Source organism: Octopus sinensis, linkage group LG6, assembly GCF_006345805.1.
Source record: "Octopus sinensis linkage group LG6, ASM634580v1, whole genome shotgun sequence".
NCBI lineage: Eukaryota > Metazoa > Mollusca > Cephalopoda > Octopoda > Octopodidae > Octopus > Octopus sinensis.
Genome location: NC_043002.1, coordinates 89,269,787 through 89,274,944, shown reverse-complemented (window position 1 = coordinate 89,274,944; position 5,158 = coordinate 89,269,787).

The window sequence follows — 5,158 nt, the reverse complement described above, 5'->3', positions numbered from 1 at the left end:
ATACATATATATAAATATATATATGCATGTGTGATTGTGTGTGCGTATGTTTTATTTTATTGAAGCTGAATATACGTATATGTTAATATTTTAGTGGTATATATATATATATATATATATAGTATTTTCAAATAAATTAATTTTGAATTATAACTTTGGTATGAATGTAAAAATAAAAATAAGTTGTAGCTAACTTAATACCGTTAAAAAAAAACTAAAATTATAGTTATGTCCCTTAAATAAGGGGAATAACCTTAGGGGAAAATAGTTGGCAGTTTTATATTTCCAACTGTAACGTTTTGAGTTCCCACAGACAATTTCATGGATGGTGTTGGATGCATCATCAGAGATGCTTCTGGGGTGTCAGATCTTTCAACATCATATCAGTTGATCCAACCAGGATTGATCAAGTCCCAACTTGCATCCCGGTAGCAGCAAACCACATGTCTGACCTCTCTGTCCAAAGCCCCGTCCCTCTCTCTCTCTCTCTCTCTCTCTCTGTAGCTTCAGTCATGTAATTTATAGCCCTTCTCTTTGTTACACTAGTAATTCCATTCCCAGTCGAAGAATATGGCTGAATATGCAAAGATATCGACATTATAAATTAGCGCACAATGAAGAGATACGCGCGGTATTCCGTACATAAGCCTTCAACCGAATGCCCAAAATTCATGCCATTGTCTCATTTAAATTATTTTTGTTGCTTCGTTTTATTTTTAATTATGCTAATATTGGTTTAAATTGTTTATAACTATTTTTCTATATGTATGTTTGTCCTTCATGTCTCTGAAGACGACCAGGTTATCAGCTTTACGTTTTGTGGGTCCTGAGATGATTTATTAACCCAATTTAAGCCTTCGGTTGCAGTGGCGGCATGTAACAGAATCCAGACTCGATGGGACTCTTGCTTTCTGTACAGCCCTCTTTTCTGGTCATATATGACTTTGAGTACTGTGCACTAGAGTACACAGCACTACCCCACTGTAAGTGATCTTGAGCTAGATGATCCCATACGACTACTCTTAATTACACCTTTTGGATCTTTTCGGTTTGAACGGCAGTTTTTAACATAATTTCTAGGTAACTAAAAAAATTTAAACTTCGTATACTGGTAGAATGTGTTTATAAAACATCCTTTTCTCTTGGCTTTATTGAGAAAATTCTATAGTTTGTAATATATTTATTGTTTTTTTCTTCTTCAATTTCTGCAATTTCAACCAATCAATGACGTCCATTGAGGTAAAAAAAAGTCTGTGCCGTTTGAATATGTCCCTCGTTTAAGAAACAGATTGGGTTTATTTACATTTGTGAAGAAACAAAACATACCCTTCCCTCCATCCCTAACCCAGATTGAAATGCAATAGATCGATATTAGGGTCATAATTATGGGTGACAATTTCATATTACACCGCTAGAAAAAACTGCCGTTCAAACCGAAGTGATCCCACTTTTTCACTGTTGTCTTGAATGTATTTTTGTATCTTTTTTTATCCACCATATGACTGAGAGCCAATTGCTTGTTCACCAAAGATCTGTTTTAAGAGTCTAGAGTCAGGCATGTCTGCTACATGACTACTTCACTGTAGCTGGAATTTTCTGTATATAACAAATTAACCAAGTCCTATGCAAGTATGGTTTGACTATACTGCATTAAATCTAATGGGTTGTTCAAAATGGATGGTAGTGATAATGTATTAAACCTTTTACTTGTTTCAGTCATTGGACTGTGACCATGCTGAGGCCCAACCTTGAAAGGTTTTTAGTCAAACAAATGAACTATTATTTGTTTTTTGTAAGTCTGGTATCTATCTCTTTTGGCAGTAGCTTGCTTCAACTGAATACATGTCAGTGATTGGTTGAAATTACCCAAATATGACAACTTTAATACGAAATAACTTCTAAAATAGGAAATTTTGTCAAAAACGTTCAGAATAAACCATGTTCTATGTGAGAAATTCCACCAGTATTCAAAGTTTCAAACTGTTTAGTTAAAAAAATTTTTTTAATCTGTGATTGAGATGGAATAGATCCTTTTTTTAAGGACTAAAGAAGTCCAAAATATTTGAACAACAAATGAAAGAAGAGCTCATTGTAGCGTATTTCAACAATTTGCTGTTTTAGTTGGTCAATTTTTACCTGCTGATTTCAAGAATTACAAAGAAATTATTCCATCATGTACAATTTCTTCACAAAATCAATCATTGTATTTTACCATTATGCATGAATTGACGGATCTTTTTGGTTTGAACGGCAGTTTTTTCTAGCGGTGTCATATGAAATTGTCACCCATAAATATGACCCTAGTATCGATGTATTGCATTTCAATCTGTTTTAGGGTTAGGGGTGGGGTGAAGGGTATCTTTTTATCTTCACAAATGTAAATAAACCCAATCTGTTTCTTAAATGAGGGACATATTCATACGGCACAGAATGTTTCTTTACCTCAATAGACGTATTTGATTGGTTGAAATTGCAGAAAAAGAACAACAAATATCTTACAAACTATAGAATTTTCTCAATAAAGCCAAGAGAGAAGATGTTTTATAAACACATTCTACCAGTATACGAAGTTAAAAATTTTTTTAGTTACCTAGAAATTATGTTAAAAACAGCCGTTCAAACCGAAAAGATCCGAATTGACTATTGTCTTTTATTATTATTATATTATTAATTGTCATATTTAAATAGACTATAACAATATAACTAATAAGAGTATTTTTGTAAAATAAGCATCTGGAAATGTTTAGACAACTTCACCTACACAGAGGGGTGCCTGCAACACAATAGCTTCAGTTATGTGCAAGCAGGGAGAAGAAAAAGACAAGCTTTACAGGGTTGCATTGCATAAGTTAAAATGTCTTTTTTACTTGTTTCAGTCATTTGACTGGCCATACTGGAGCACCGCCTTTAGTCGAGCAAATCGACCCCAGGACTTATTCTTTGGAAGTCTAGCACTTATTCTATCGGATCTCTTTTGCCGAAACGCTAAGTTATGGGAACATAAACACACCAGCATCGGTTGTCAAGCGATGTTGGGGGAACAAACACAGATACATACACACACATACTTATATATATATACATATATACGACAGGCTTCTTTCAGTTTCCGTCCACCAAATCCACTTGCAAGGCTTTGGTTGGCCCAAGGCAGTAGAAGACACTTGCCCAAGGTGCCAAGCAGTGGTACTGAACCCGGAACCATGTGGTTTGTAAGCAAGCTACTTACCACATAGCCACTCCTACGCCTATATGTATCATTTTTTTTTGCTTATTTCAGTTATTTCCTCAAGCTTTTCCAGTGCATATATGCTACATACATTGTTTTATTGTATCATATGTTGCATTTCAGTACATCTTTAATGATATTATGTATACATTTAGATGGTAAATCAAATACATGTAGTTAAAAATATAAAAATATCCCCTTCCCCTTTGTTTATAAACCTCCACATCATTTGAAACGGAGACGTTTTCTAGGTGTGCAGCAAGTCCAGATAAAATTTGTTACATTTTGGGGCAAATTCATGACTAAAATACATCAGGGAAACATTACTGAATTTGTCAGAAGTTCTTACTATGTCTATGTTGATGTGAAATTAGGAGACCAAGGTAAGAAGTGAGCTTCTCATAAGGCCTACTTAATTTGTGCAGAACCAAAACTCTGGACAAAATGTACAGTGAAGTCATTTTGTTTTGGGGGTTCCAATAATATGGAGAGAGTCTAAAAATCAGTGATGACCATTACTTTTGCTCATGTAAGACACAGGAACACAATTCAAAGAGTGGAAGAAATATTGTTTAACCCTTTAGCATTTAATCCCGTCATAACCGGCCCAAATATTCCACCTGTTTTATGTTAAAACTGTCTGGATCCAACCTCTCACACCTACCCTACAATGTCATTTTAAAAATATATAGCCACACCATTTAAATTTTGAGGTTGCAAAATAATGTGATTAATTCAAAACAGTATGAATTAAATAAGCAATAAATTTCACAAAGAAGTCTGAATGCTAAAGGGTTAAGCAAATCTCCCATATGCATTGTGACCTGTTACCCATGGACCAGACATTCCAGTCTCATCACCACTAGGAAACCTTGAAGGCATACACTTGATTTGAGTCAGAAGACAGATATAACAATGAAGATGAAGACTTCCATAGCAGTGAAGGTAAAGAACCTCAACTATTAAACTAGCGTAAATAAAATGATCTAGTGAATGACTTAGGGGTCTCATAGGAGTCAATAGAGCTTTTAGATTCCAGACATAAAGAATCTTTTAGCTCCTAACGTATAATTTTATTAGTATTATATAACCATGAAAAAGAATATGTTCCTTATTTCACTGTAGAAAATGATATGGTTTATTGTATGGAACCATCCAGACCAATAGGAAAGCTTAGCATAAGTTACAGCTCTGATGAATGGAATTTCTTTATTGACTCTTCAAAAAGTTGTAAAGCTGTTCTACTGCATAATGATAATGAATATGCTTCCTTCAGTGTTGGATGCTCAGTGACCGTGAAGAAAACAAATGAAAACTTGGTGTCATTCTTACACAAGATTAAATTGAAGGATCACAACTGGATGATTTGTGGTGACATGAAAATAATTTGCATGTTCCTTGGACAAGTCAACCTACACAAGTTTCCTTGTTTCTAGTGTAAATAGGACAGTAGGGCCAGGAACCTTGATTGACCAATTAGAGATATATTTACACTAGGAACAAAGAAAATCCTTTGAAAAAGTTTGGTTGACCTAAAAAGGGTTGTTTTGCATGCTCTACATATAAAACGGCCTCAAGAAGCAGTTTGTAAAAGCTTTGCCATAGGATGGTGGGGGCTTCTGATATTTGCATAGCAAGTTTCCTGTACTGTAGGGGCATATCAGCAAATGGCTTTTATACTGTTTGTATGGTTCGATTCAGTTGTGTGATGTTGATAAGCCACAAAAATGAAATATTGGTATCCATCACTCCTGAATGGGATTAGAGGTGAGTTGTCTCAACTGTCTATGACTTTCAGGTGTATTAACACACAGTGCTTTGAGGGAGTCATCCCCATCATGCTAAACTGCAGTATACTGGTGAACAAGCAATACTCATATAGTGAATATGTGCAGTTGGTACTGTTTGCAACTCTAGCACTGCTTCTAA